This window comes from Carassius auratus, unplaced genomic scaffold (assembly GCF_003368295.1).
Source record: "Carassius auratus strain Wakin unplaced genomic scaffold, ASM336829v1 scaf_tig00217004, whole genome shotgun sequence".
Lineage (NCBI taxonomy): Eukaryota > Metazoa > Chordata > Actinopteri > Cypriniformes > Cyprinidae > Carassius > Carassius auratus.
This window is the reverse complement of record NW_020528845.1, coordinates 9,641-25,160: the sequence shown is the minus strand read 5'-3', so window position 1 is coordinate 25,160 and position 15,520 is coordinate 9,641. Positions and strand designations below refer to the sequence as shown.

The following is a 15,520-nucleotide window of genomic DNA, read 5'->3' as shown; positions in this document are numbered from 1 at the left end:
TACTGTTAGCAATTGATGTAATTTTTACAATAAATTTTACAACAACGCACTGTATTCATGTTTTGTTGTAAATGCAAGTGCATTATGGGAAATTAACGGACAGTCCTGTAAAATTATTGTAACTACACTGTAGAAGCATTTTTTTACAGCAACCGCATAGCATTGTGGGATCGCTGCTGTTTGAATTTTGAAATTACGCGGCCAACGGACGGTACTTTTTGGAAGAAAGAACATGTCTCAGGTATGTAACATAAAATTTGTTTTATAAGTCTTTATATATTAATACTGGTGATCTGAGTGAGTGCTGATTGTTTCATTTGGTATAATTCAGTGGAATAGGGTGAAGTTAGTTAAAATCGCGTCTTCATACTCGATCCAGATTTACATCGCAAGAACTTTACCCAGAAACTATGGACTTTTGAGCTGGAACTCGGTGTGCTTCCACCGCAGCTACCATGATCTAAATAAAGTTCTGGGTAAAAAAAAATGCCCCTCAGAAAGTCCCTGCTCGCGAGGTACTTGTTCAAAGGTAACGTTACTGAACTTTCGGGAGTGGCAATGCAGCATTGTAGTTTCAACCACCATTTCTTTTGATAATTTTTAAAATATTACTGACATCGTGTCATGAAAGGTATAACGTTAGTGTTTTAACTATTTCAGGCGAGAATGTAGTTGTTTAAAACTCAAATATGCGGTTTATTTTAAAAGACTGCGTCTATTAAAAAATGTGTTTCGCTGATGTCGGAGACGGTCAACTCCACGCGATCAGCGGGAGCTCAGGGATCATTAATCCGTCGGGAGCACTCTCAACTCGGTAGACATCTGACATTTGCCGCTGGCTGTGATGTCTCTTTAGTGGTAAAGCATAAAATATAATTCGTTTTGGGTGAACCGAACAGGTAATCTTTGGTCTTTATTCAGTTAATCTTTTAATATGTTAAAATGAAAATAGGAGACAATAGGCTACTGTTTGGTATATATTTTGTTTTATATAATGAAGGCCTAACGTTACACATTTCCCTGAACTTTATTTCTGCGGCTATTAATATGTTTAACGAATGAAAATGAGAACGAAAGGAGGCAGTGGTGTTTGATATCATATTTCGTCTTATTGAAATGAGGGGGGTCGGTGGAAACGCGTCATAACTGTACCACGGTCATGAACGGTCAAGGCAGAAGGAAAAGACTGAGCGGGAACAGCTGTAGACCGTCCGCAGGATCAGCTGCACACTGGCTGCTAGATGGAACATATGTTTGCTTGCTTTAAGCCCTGTTAATAATTGTCATATGGTTATATGTCAAAGAAGAAAGGAAAGGCTGTAATTCAACATAATCCTATTGCATCCTTAAAATGCCTAGTCTAAATTAGGAAAAACCATACCATAACTTATTCTCCCACCTGATAAAATTGGTACTTTTGCCCATCCTGCCAATACTGCCACTCATGCGTGTGTAGTGAAGGGTTCTAGTGCTCTTTTAGTTATCATATTGTGTATGCATTTCAGGAGAGGCACTAAGTGCAGACAAATGGATGATGTCTTTGGAAGGGACAACTGTGATGGGCCCCACAACAACCTTCTGAATGGAGTGCAGCGACCTTCACTGTCTACATGTTTAACTAACAGTATCCTAAAGAGGCCTCAAACACTAAAGGTATGTTTAAACTGTTTGCACACTTATAAAGAAAATAGACTCTACGATATACTCTATGCATTGATGTCAAAAGACAGGTTTCCATCCAATTCCTTTGCACCTTTTAAGCGCATTCGTAGAAATTTGGCAAAGAAACCCTATAACTGGAGAGCATTTCCATCAGCTCTGTTATGTAAATTAGAAATGGACAGGAGAGTAGTCATGAAACGCTGTGGGATCAAAACTTAAGGGGCAACTTAAAACAGCCGATAGAGTTGCAACAAATGTGCATTTATGTTGCATTTATTAGCAAGTCAATCCACATAAAAAGTTTTATTCACATTAGAATATTTTGTGAATTTGAACCGTTTCCATTCAGGATTTTTTTGTTTGTTTTCAAAATGTTAAAATGTGCATTAAAAAGCTGGATGGAGACAAAGCTATTGCTATTAAGTGTCTAACATAGAGTTGGTATTGCCCTGCAAGACATTTATGTAAACACAGAGAAGTCTGACAGACAGCAGTTTAACATTACAATTTTCATTAAGTCAATTTTGGGGGTTAAAGTCATTAGATGTGATTTTACTTTTTCCTTTCTCTTTGGAGTGTTACAAGCTCTTGGTGAATGAAGAAGATCTGTATAGGGTGGCCATATGCGCCGTTCATACGGGACACGTCCCCGCCAGGATTTTAATATTGCCTAAAACATCCAGGTCGATCGAGAGCTAAAGAGAGCAGAACAGACAGCTCCTTAAGCTTTTGAAATTGCTCTCATGTGTTTGTTCGTTCGTTTAAATTGAAGCGTCACTCTTAAACGCTGTTTCTTTAAAAAGGGAAACTACTTTGTTTGGCCTTCCAAAAGAGAACACGACTAGAAATCATGTTTATATCACATTTATAATGGGTTTGACATTATAATGAAATAAACATTATAATTAAATGTTTGTCTCGTTGCTTCGGCCGGACAGGGCACAGTATGTTAAGTGGCATAACATTTCAGTCACATGATAGATAGATTGGATAGCTGGTCAATCAGAGCACACTTTGCTTTTCAGAACGATGAACTTTGTAAAAATCAACACGTTTCAGAAGGCGAGGAGAGGAGTACCTGTAGAGGAGAAACAATAATGTGTTTTTTTAACCTTAAACCGCTTAAACATTTCATTACACCAAATACACAAAATAATGTTCTTTTTAGCAACGTCATATGACCCATTTTGCAGACACTTTTGTCCAAAGCGACATTCAATTTACAGTGCATACAGTGACATTATATATTTAAGAAAAACAATGTAAAAGCCAATGTAATTCTAAATGTTATGTTGTTAAATGTGTTGATGTTAAATAAATACATCAACGTCATTTTTTTTCTACAAGCAAGTTTACTTTTTATGTTTTTTTTTTTTACACAGTATTTATCATTACCTGATATGAAAACTTGTTTTTACTCTCTCTGTTTTCAGAGCTTTTTGTGGAATCAATTCCCAAGATGTCAGCAAAGCAGAGAAGAGACGGAGGATCAACGCACCTGTCTGCACCCTATTAAGAAGGCCCCTGGGTTTTGAGTTGATGGGCTAGTATTGATGCCCACCCCACACCCCACAGCTTCCCCAGTTCAAGGACTGGTTGGGACCTTTTGTTATTTATTACCATGTTCCGCCCTGATGATTAGACTGTCTGGAAGTGAGCTAGATTCTTCAGTGAAACTGTAATTTTGTTTGTATGAAAAAAAAAGATAAAATACATTTGTAATATGTGATGTTGCATAGTGTGTTAATAATAAAAAATAATAAAAAGTTGCCATTGTTTTGGTTTTAATTTGGAAGATGGAAAATTGCAGTATTTTATTATATTTAGAAATTACAATATTGTAATTGTCTCCTGTAAAATTACAGGAAATTCCTGGCAACTGAGTTGCAGTAAATTTAAATAAATTACAGCATTTTACTGTAATAATGCTACTTTAATCACAGTAGCACTGCTGTAAAAATACAGGACTCTATTGTATTAAAAAAACAATATATTACCTGTATATTACTTGCTGTAAATTCACGGCAATTAGTTGCCAGGAATTTCCTGTAAAATTACAATAAATTTTTAACAGTGTGGGCTCTGAACCAAAAGCATAATATTGCTGTGCACTGACGCTGTGCAGGCATCACTCAATGTGTGAACAATGTGGTCAGGAGCACTCTGTCAAAGCTGCTCATTGGATGGCCATTACTTAAAAAAAAAAAAAAAAAACATTAAAAAAAGAAGAAGAAGAATGGCGGGGAGGAAAAAACAGCAGATTAATCATGCTGTTAGCGATGAAGAAGTCGTCGCTGATTAATGCAGTTTGGCTTTTTAAACAAACAACTCCTGAGTGTGCGGTGTGCTCGGCATTACCCTTTAATTTAGAGAAGGTTGACTGGAGAATTTTTGTTTTTGCAGCTTCGCTGAAGCTCTCTACCCCCTTGTTCTTTACCCCCTTCTCCGGGGCTTTTTTCCCTCTCCCGACACCATATGGAGCAGGCCTCACAGAAACAATCCGCTAAAAACAACAGGCCTGCACTCAAACCGTTCCCTACTTTTTTAAAACCATGCGAGAATAAATTGCTCCCTTATTGTGCTTCTGCCAGTGGTCCAGGATAATTTTTGTGTTCTCGATCTAATTAGATTAGTTTGGTGCCAGTTCGGCATTACTGCAAGAAGGTGCCATACGAGAGGAGGAACATCAGGCTAATTGGCAGGAGGATACAACCCATTCCTCACCATTCGCCAGCAGGTTCGCTCCTCAGCCCTCTCATTACCGTCATTTTGAAACTATCTCAAAAGTCTGTGATAACCCAGCTTACTGTATTCTTACAGGCAGAAATTGGAGTCAAACTAGCGAGTCTCATTAGGCACGCTCATGAACAACACCTCTCAGTCCGTAAAGGCTCTGCTGTTTATCTAGCAGGCCTTAAATGCATAGAGATATGGAATTTCCATTGTAGTAGCAACCAACTCATTAGGAATGTAACAATTACTGGTTTGATGATAAATCAAGATAAAATTTCCCACGGTCAGGGTTACCGTTTCATCGATTACCACGATTAGAACAACTCGCGATAAATAAATAAATACTGTCCAGCATAAAGCACAGTTTTCAGTAACAGTCTCACGTACGCAGAGTTGGGCGAGAAATCTGGGAGGTTTTAAAAGAGTACTAAGGGAATTAATTAATTATATGAATGCACCTCTGAAGGTTCTCGCTGTCTTCATTTTGTTTTCATCTTTGCTCCATGTAATACCTAAAGCAGTTATAAATTTCTTCTGGTTATAAATTCCAGTCCTCGCGTCCCCCTGCTCTGCACATTTTGTGTGTTTCTCTTTTGGCTTCCTACGTTTGTTCTATTCGAACAAAGCGAAGTGGACACCACAAGATATTGCGCCATGATTCCAATTCAAAGCCAATGTATATGCTCCATTTAAAGTGCACTGAAGTGTGCGAGACATGAATTTAAATTGTATTTATTTACAGAGGTATATGATGTCACACTTTTCCATGTGTGAAGACGTTGCGCAGCACAAATCCGTGAATGAATGTTCCGAAGTGAAGTAAACTTAAACAGACTTCCCCAGCTCAAGGAGTAGGGAGCAATGAACACTGTGTAGAGAATGTCAACGGGAACACAGTTCATGCATGGAGCTCACTTCCAACGAGCTTATTATCTGAATCAGGTGTGTTAACAAAGAGAGACGTACAAAATGTGCAGCGCAGGGGTTCGCAAGGACTGGAATTGACGTAAAGGAAGTGTTCTTAATCACAATGCTGTTTTGTCCACGGAGGTTACGGAAAACAGCTGTAATTCAAATTTTCCATTAGCGCCACCTGCTGTCAGAGAGTGGATTTACCAAGACTTATTTTTACATTCAGTTTGTATGCTGCTTCTGACTGGCCAAAAACGGACCGAATTTGCATGGCCTGATATAAATCTTGACCAGTAGATGAAAAAAAAAAACAAGCTTATGTGGATTTTACACTAAACAATTCGGTTAAGTTACCTAGAACTATTTATGGAGCAGATTAAATGCATACAATAATTTATTAAGCAATTATCATTTTGACATATCTTTATTTAAAGACTGAAATGTGAGGTTTGACCTTTTTATTAAACTTTTTCAAAGCTTTATTTTAACATTTAAATTAGATCTCAACATGCTATTAAACTGTTGTCAGTCAAGTTGTCATTTAAAATTCAAACATCATTGGTAATGTTAATGTTGTATTGATAATGCAAACAAAAGGTAGTTTTATTTCTTGTTTGTTGATTTTTAAATATAAAACTTATACCGAAGTGATTAATGCGTCTGTACTTTTTAAAACATCTCCAGGACATTATAACAATACCATGATAATACTGAGAACCATAATAATTTTGGTCACTATAATCGTGATAAGAAATGTTCATACCTTTATATCCCTACAGCTCATGCTCGTATACTTATTCCACATTTTAAAAAAATATATATAATAATAATTCAGCGACTTTAAAAATGCATTACAGCATGTTCCTCAATGCACTTTTACCTTCAAATGAAAAGCCTTTTTCAAAGAGCATTCATATTCCTCAACAGTAACAAGCTGGTTGTTGAGCACTATACACCTGATTAAGGTCTTGCTGCATCAAACATTTCTATATGCACTGCAAAATTGAGAAACGGTGGAGGCGAATGATCAGACTTTTAAATGAACATTATGAAAACATTTGGCAGTCTGCCGCCCTGGGCACACTGGCACGCCATACATCACACAGACACCTACTGGAGAACTATGCAGACCACTCAAATTTCCCAACCATAACTCAACCAAATTATACAAAGCAAGGTACAAGTAATAAGCATAAGCTTTACCTCACGGCGTAAATCCATGTTTATACCCAAAAACGGGCATGCGAGTCAAAGAGATATTCCAGTGCATAGTAGCTGAACCTATAAGGATATGAGCATAAGTGCAGTCTATGATGTCGGTAAAATGCAATGAAAAGTGGGCAGTGATCAAAAAGTCCTCATTTTAAAAATACAGCCTACTTAAGTGCAAACCCACTATATGATGCTTAATGTGTAATATCAGTATCACAGGGAAGAACCATGGGCTGGACTAAATATCAGCCATGATTTAGCATTTATGGATTTAGCCTGGGTAGCACGCATGGTTTTAAAGCAAATTAAAATTCAATTAGCAAAAAAGAGGTGAGCATTTCTAAATATAGGGTATTATAAAACTGTAACTGAGTCATGAAAACAGATCTATTCATCTTTGAAAGCAGAAAGTCTAGTAAGTAAATAAATATAATATAAATAATAAATAGGGCTGCACGTTCTCAAGTTTTTCATTAACCGTTAACCGAGGCCCTTAGCGGTTAATACTCGGTTAACCATAGTGTGCCATAGTAACCGTAACCATAGTAATTTCCGGACATTGGCCGAAAAAAAAAGGAATGTCCGACAAAATGTTATCTCTCCGGTCAAATTGTCCTATTAAAACAATCTGAATTTGAGAATAAGCCTAAAATGTATAAGGCAAAAGGTAACAAGCAGACTCCGCGGCCGCCTCGCTAAGGCTACGACTATGACTATGTTTGACACGTACAATATTTGAAAATCGATAATTATTTATTTATTTATTTATTTAAATTACATTTATATCTGAATTTGTCAACCTATAGACTTTCAAATATCAAAATGTCATGAATTAATATGTATTTTTGTACAAAATGACATATAAACATATTTTCCTATTATACTTTGCCTGGAAACGCTTCCAACAAGGCGTCGGTTCTATTTCTAGCATGCACGCGTCGAGCCGCGCCTGAGCCGTGCGTTTCACGCAGGCAGTCGGCAAGCTCTAACCTGTTAACATGGGAACCGAATTAAAAACAGACACGCCACGCAGCTGAGATGCTTTCGCCACGCATCCAGTGTGTCCTGACCGGCCTAATGATGCCCGGGTGTTGGCTGTTGAGATTACAACAACGAGGTTGTATTTGAAGTATATCTAAGCACTGTATTGCAATACTTGCATTTTGCCCCGTCACAGCCCGCTTCTTCTTGTGGACATTACAAATGTCTGGGAGCGCTCTGGCGGTCTCTGGTGGTGCAAAAATGTATTACCACTAAATTCAATGCACGCCATTGACGTCAATTAACCGAGCAAAATGTTTCACTCGGTTACACAATTTTTAACGGTTAATCGGTTAACCGGTTAACCATGGACACCCCTATTAACTACTAAGTAAATATTATAACCATCCCAGCATCCAAATATATTTTTTATTATTCAAATAAAAATAAAAGTTGTGTGCACTCAAATAGTAAAATTTTAAGTCTTTAAATTAAAAAATTATTTGCACTGAAGGCATCAACATTCTGAGAAAGACAGACAACAAATTAAATAAAAAGCAAAAGATGAACACACGCATTACAACCTAGTAAACTCATATCAGGGGCCCCTGGACCCCTGTAATAGCGCTCAGGGATCTCAGATGACCTTCGACCTAGAAGCCTGTGTCAGAGTTCTGGGTGAAGGATCCACGGGGTTAATCTTGCCATTCAGTATCACCCCCACATCTAAGCATACAACACCAACTGAAACCACCAAGCACAAGCACATTCTAACCATTCCAGTGCGATGTGCATTCACACACAAGCAGGTTTTCCCCTGAAATCCAGACTGGAGAAGATGGCATATGTTTAACATTACGCAAATCTGCTGAAACGGCAGGGCACCAGAAAGAAAGCTCCACTGTGACAACATTCACAAAGGCAGGATCCCCTAATCACCGGCCGTTAGAGGTCGTTTGTTATTTATTTTGGCACAAGAGAAAGCAAGTCCACTATGACACATTCTCAGATTACCTCATTTAAGAACGACAACTGCTCGCAAACCAGACCACAAAGAATGCGGCTGCTTTCGGAAATTCAGATTATTGCATTTCTACGTTAATTAGCTTGAGACTGAAAATCATGTGTGGTGGTAATGAGCAAGCAGACAAAACACTTTTAAAATTAAAATCTCAGCCGAAAAGAAGAGTGTCAACTTATATCCTAATAACACTTATAGTTATAATGATTCATGACGCATCATAGCTACTTTAAAACACAAAAACCAACAAATGCAAAAAAAACGTCAAACATCTCCAAAAAACTATCGATTTTTGACCAGGACTATTGGATGTCATGATCAAACACACAAAAACAGACTTCAGTTTATCTATGTGCTACTTTGCATATTTTTATGAGCGATGCAGACATATCTCCTGAGAGGAAGTCTGTCGAGTCCAGTGTTTAACAAACACAGAGGAAGAGAAGAATACCAGACCACAGTATCACCTGGTCCACAAATGTACAGCTCAAAGAAAGCCCCCACAGACTAAAAAAATACTACATGTGTGGCCTATCTTATTACCCTGGAGAAAACCTACAGACAAACAAATTCAAGGAAAAGAAAGTCAGTAAATTCTACTGTTCCACATAATAAACGCCAAAGCAGGGGATGATTGACTCACTGAAGATCAAAGCACTTTAACAGCTTGAGCTATCTAGTGGTCTAGATTACTGCCCTGAACTACAGGAAGACTGGGTTAAAACTTACAATAAATAAAGTTTTAAAGCTACATCCCCCTCAAACATAACACCATTAAAAACCTGAAGACAAGCATCACGTCCGTCCCTGTTAATACTATGTATTCGTTTAGAGGACTTGCAACATGAATTGCATTGAAAACCACAATGCCACAAGCTGCCAGAAATCCCTGCACTTTTGTAACACACAATCGTAAATATACATACCTCTGTTAAGCATTGGGTTATAGCATTATCTCACTCAAATCCAACAGGGAGGCAGATATCAAAGCTGTCAGAGTATCCAAAGACCCTTCCCTGAGGAGCCCTCTGAGGTATCCTTTATTCCACATCCATTCTGGCCTGGGAATCATTCCATTTTTTCCCCCTCAGTGTTCAGAAAGTTTACTCGCTCTACATTCGTGGCTTGTGAAACGCGCCGTCCCGTACTTCCTTTTCTCAGAAGACCTCACAGGTGCAGATGATCCGAAGTACAAGGGGTGACCACACCATGTCGTTCCTCTCGATCACTGTAACAAAACAAAAAGTCACCTTTAGCATTAAAGAAGTCCCCTTTGTAAACAGCACTTTTTGAATATTTTTTAAGAGGGAGAGTTAAAATATAAAAACCACATATTAAGACTCACTGAATAAAATTGCAAAAACTAACTTTCAGAAAAAAAAAAAAAATGAGCATGATATACCCCAAAACTCAGAATCTTGGAAAAAACTCAACATGGACACTGCAATGCACGCATAGAGAGCAGAGAGAACTCCTGTGTCATGTACTCAGGCAGTCTGACAGCAGGTTTCATGAATGGGAGCTCTGACAGAATGGGCCCTCTGGCCGACCAAATTGGAAACAGGAAAACAAACATTCTCAAGGAAACCCCCCATCCCCCCACAAACCTTTTCTTCGACTCATTCAGTCCAACCTGTGTCAGGTTGGCAATAGTCAACCGCACCAGCCTCCAGACCACACAGATGGAGAAATTTCAGCCACCGTGAGATAGAGGGGGGGGGGGGGGACAAAAAAAAAGCAAAGCGAAAACTTGTTTGCGAGGTAAAAGAACACACACTGCGATAGAAAGGGAAAAAGGGAGAAAGAAAAAGAAGGCTAAACTGACTCATCAACGTTCCAGAGGGGCCGGCGGACAGGAGGATCGGCGGACGCACTAAATTCAGCATGTCGGAATGGGGAAGAGAGGAAGTGGGCACTGCTGGAAGATCTAGACTGAAAACTTTCAGAAAGTTTCTGATATGAAGCTGAGCAGGGAGACCTGTCCTGCATGATAAATCTAGCGTGAAAAAAAGGGGTTTTAACCAAATAAATAGTTACTGATACCCACACTTTGGTATAGAAGTTCAGGAAAGTCATCTTATATAGAAAGCAAATCTAACGGGAACCACTAGTTTAGAAAAACCACACGCAGGCAAAGTGTCAACACATCCGATCAATAGAAGGTTTATCGTAACATCACTGTAACTTGCATTTTCAATACAAATGTCAGTTATTTTTAATTCCTCAGAAAAAAAAAGTAAGCTTTTGTCAATGAGTAAGACTGGAGATTTAGGGGAACTTCGATTTCTTTTTCTTCTTCTTCGCTTGCAGTGCAGCCTACCACTCTACTGGGAATGAGAGAGTTTTCAGTCAGCAAACTTTACCAGATGTACGCTAACCACGAAAATATTACACGCCACATAATTAGCCTAACAAGTGGTGTCAAACAGCTCTGACAGAGTCAGAGACCCAAACCATCTCTTATCTGGAGGAGTTGTTAAATAGACTTGAGATCCTTTTGTGACGCTTAAAAATTAGCCATCAAACTATAATATGAATGTAGAAGCTAAACCTATAGTTTTTACAGGATAAAGGAGGTTGCTGTGACAACACAGGTCAAAGGTCCTTGTGTTTTATTCCCATACAGGGTGTGAGAAAAAAAGGGAAGAGATCAAGATTTATTCTAAAAAAAGCAGCGCTTAAATTTAAAGCACTTAATTTGGATTACAAAAACCTTTTCGATGTTAGACTCATATAGCACCCCTAATTGACTTCACTCACACAAAACTCATGCACATTTCTAGTTATTTCTCTTCAAATCCATCTATATTGCGTAAAAGTTTAGCGAGAAAATCCATGAGGCCGGCAAGTCTTTGCAACATATCAGCTATAACTCACCATAACAAGCCAATATAACACACATCCAGAGAAATTTAGTGACTTTAGAGACAAGGGATGATCTCTGTGAACTGTGGTCCTTTTCTTCTTGAAAATCCAGAGGAAAAAAGACTAGCTATTCAAATGCAAGCCAAATCAAATATTTGTTATAAAAGCTTTTATGGGCCCCAATTATTAGGAGCTATCTCCGTGTAAGCCTCCGCATTTCATCAGGTGGATGCAAAGGAAAATGTCTCTCATGTTAGGAGAATTCTAACCACAAAAATACAAAACAAAGGAATTTCTATAAAGCCGTTGATGCATAATTTCAAAACACAAGCAGTGATGGTAGTCTTGCCTGTTGCCGTACATAGGGAGTGGAAAAAAAATACTATGCTGCTCCGTAAAACATATTTCAAAAAAAGATTATACTATTAACAAGTTTTAAATCACAGAAAAAACCTTATTCAATTTAGCCAATAACAATCTGAATTTTAAGTGCCCTATTTCTTTGCAACATTGGATTTCTTATTCTAAGTTTTTATCCTTTATATTCACTTTGAATCAACAAATAAATTAAAATATATGCAAAAATAATCATCTGGTCAGAGTATATTTCCTAACAACCTAGAAAAGTAAAGATTACAATATTTTGAAATCATCAGCTAGTTACAATATCTTCTTTCTTTGCAAGCAAACACCTGAATTTCATATGTTAGCGTGATCCATTCTAAATCTCTGTCATTAAAAAAGTCCCCTACGATTTATTTTCATTCGCCCTACGGCTTCTTATTCAACGTCACTAACGCCACATGAATCTGCCACAGGGACACAAGTGGCAGATCCCAGTGCAGAGAAAAGTTACCCAAAAAAGAAGTTGTGCAAACTCAGAAGCCACGAAGAACAAAATGGAAGACCCCCACTGCTGCTTTCTCCCTCCACCAAGGCCCAAATTCATTTGTCAGCCGTAAAGTTCCTGACTATACACCGCTGATCTATTGCCTCTCTCCAAAGAGCTCACAGATGTAGAGTCATTTACATTTCAAATACACCTCGAGCATTTCAATCACTTCAAACACCCCTTATCAGACAACTCATGTGGATCTTATTCTTCAATGTAGACTGAGAAGTGAATCTAGCTGAATGGATAGCAAGGTCGAATTCACATTTTTGAGTGTTTACATTTTGAGTGTTTACGATGCACAAGGAATTAAGTAATATTCCACGCAGACAGAGATTTTTCTTCTGATCTCTACGTTGTTATTCATGTAAAATGACAATGAACTATTCCATGCATGAAAATACTTTATTTTTTATTTTTATCAAAGTTTAAAAAAAGTAATGTTACTGCAAAAAGGGTTTAGATAAAGTGACTGCAACTGCAGTAGTCTGATGATGACAGCTGAGGTTCCCTATTGACTGTTTCTGAAACTATGTTTACATTTGTGAGTTTCTCTACATTTCTCTAAATGATGAGCCGCATTTGCCTGCACAGGCTTTGTCATTAAGAAACCTTCACCGCCACACCATTTCAGAAAGAAAAAGAGAGCATATCATTTCCAGACTGCCCGAGTGTCGCAGTTATCACAGTTTACAGGAAACAGAGCAACTCATCTACTGGAACCAACATGGGATTTTGTTTCATAACAATCAGATACAGGTTACACTTCGGTACAGCTCATTTAAGTGAAGTGTGGGTGATTTTATCAGTTTTAAGATAAATACTTGTGTCCACCCACTTGAACCAACTGATGGTATTCTAATGTGAAAGTGATTGTAAAACCAAATTAACTGGAAACAATACCACAGTTGCAGAACTGAGGAACGTTGCAACAACCCAAAATCCAAACAATGTTACAAACTGTATAGGATATGACAACACTCACATATGTAAACAAATACCTTGTTAAAACGTGTTGGAGTCGTTTATAGTGTTCCTGTCGTCTGTAAAAAAGTTTCTATTGATGAATAACATCAACAAGATAAGGGGAAAACGACTACTGAACATGCCAAGAATAAAAGATACAATTTCTATGCACATGCCTTCATTTTTGAGGATTAAAACGGAGTTAATTAATTTCCTTGAACTTCTGTCAAGACGTTTTGGAGAGTGATAAGCTTCATCACGCCACTTTAGTCACGCCACACGAAACTTTGTGAACTACAGCCCCCCCAAACACACCTAAGTGCGAAAGTTGTCCACAGTTACTAAAACAAATAAAAAGTCTTACCATTAGTTATATAGTCACAAAAACACACTTCCAAATGAGAAAATAGGATTCTTATAAAGTCAGGACGTTACCGCTATTCATAAACTTTTCCTCAGAGACTTGCTGCACATCTCCATTGCCTCGAAGAACGCAATGAAACAGAAAGGCAGCTTTTCGCTACCTGCCTTCGAATAAAACCACAAAATAGCGATAAAAACCCCCGTTGAGATTCGTGGACTGTCATGTAAACAACCCGAGACTCTTTGTATGTGGAAAATGAAGTGTAACGTTCAGCGCGTTGCCATGCCTACGCGTTTTCTTATCTTACATCAGTTACGGAAAGTTTTCGAAGTTTGTGTGGAAAGCGCCATTCAACTTGAAGCATCATTTACGCAAAAACAGTAGCCTACACACTAATGAAACTTTCTACAGCAGTAGCTATGCGCCGTTTAGCTAACTTTAGCGCGCAGTGCAACCGGTTTACACATAAACAATGCAAATAAAAGGCGCCTCGCGGCTTAACTTCAATTTACAAGAAACGAAGAAAAACGATATTACTACATTCGGGATATTATCTTGCGCAAAACCCATTGCAACACAGATTGAAATAGCTGAAAAGAAATGGGAAGGAAAAAGTAATCCAAAAACCTCTTCGTGTGTTTACTCTCAACTACTGGGAGCTAACAAGTCGTCAATTTCGATTTGCAATTTAGCCTCAAAACCCAAATGGCACGCAGAAATCCGAAGAGCCGTGCTCTTATTTTCATTGCAAAGTAGCAATCAACTGATTCATCACCAAATCCCTTCGCCCTTCTCAACATTACATAACATTCACCCCCTAAAAGCCATCAGGAACTACAGCTAAAATCCACATCGTACTTCTGCCGTGATCGCAATGCTCATTGATTCGCTTTCTCCTTACCTGTTGATTAAACTGCAATAGTCTTTGCAGTCTGAAAGATGGTGGAGCTTTGGCGTGAGCCATGAAGCGTCTTTGTGTTGTTTGTTTGTTGATCTCGGGGAATGATTTCTTTTTTATGGGGATGTAAGATTGCGAATTGCTCCCGTACACGTGAAATCTTGGGAGACTGTGTTTAATAGTAAAAACGCCTGAGTCTGGGATGGAAAAAAGGAGGTTGGTTTTTTGCAGTGATCTCAGTTCTTTATCAGAAGTGTTATCGCTTGTCAGGACCTCAGACTCCAGGCATTACGTCAGTTTCAAGACACCAACACTATTAATATCAAGAAGCCCTTGCGGAGGAAAGCGCCACCCTAGAGCGCGTTCTCTTAAAGGGACAGTGACCACTAAAACAGCTCCAGCACCACTCTGCAACTTCGCCATAGACTGCTGAAGAAACACACAGATCAGTCATCTAGACCAGAATCCGTTCTAAACCGCTGGTTCGCACTTCTGTTCTGAAAAATCTCAATGCACTGTAAATATTATTTAATCATGTTTAAGGGGAATTATATAATATCAGCAGTAATTTTCAGAACTGGTCTGAGGTTTGTCTCATGCAACGCATGTCTTCTTGCGGCCACCACAGTTTGTGTGACAATATAGTAAATTATTAATAAGTAATTAAAAAAAATCTATCTATCTATCTATCTATCTATCTATATCTATCTATTATATATATATATATATATATATATATATATATATATATATATATATATATATATATATATATATCACAACTAAAATCTAATCATACAACCATGGATAGTTATGATATTAAAATAAATATGCTTACCACATTTAAAGTAATAATAAAACTTTACTCTTCAGCAGAATATTGCACAGTTTGGTTATGAAAGAGAGTGACAACCACATTGTATAACTGTTGGGTTTACATTAGATGTCACAACTAAATTTTGAGAGCGAGTTGGGTAAAGTTGCTGTAGTTTTTACATGCTGTTTTAATATATA

At 38.0% G+C, this 15,520-nt stretch overlaps 2 long non-coding RNA genes across 2 annotated transcripts; one reads left to right on the top strand and one right to left on the bottom strand.

The window, feature by feature from the left end:
• The first annotated feature begins 92 nt into the window (after positions 1-92).
• On the top strand, positions 93-3,117 carry LOC113099670 (uncharacterized). Its single transcript, XR_003289494.1, has 3 exons — positions 93-241; positions 1,506-1,653; positions 3,096-3,117. It is a non-coding gene; the product is annotated as an uncharacterized LOC113099670 (long non-coding RNA).
• Positions 3,118-9,659: 6,542 nt separating this feature from the next.
• LOC113099669 (uncharacterized) lies at positions 9,660-14,830 on the bottom strand. Its single transcript, XR_003289493.1, has 2 exons — positions 14,510-14,830; positions 9,660-9,749 (listed from the first exon to the last, which is right to left on the bottom strand). It is a non-coding gene; the product is annotated as an uncharacterized LOC113099669 (long non-coding RNA).
• Between the last annotated feature and the right edge of the window lie 690 nt (positions 14,831-15,520).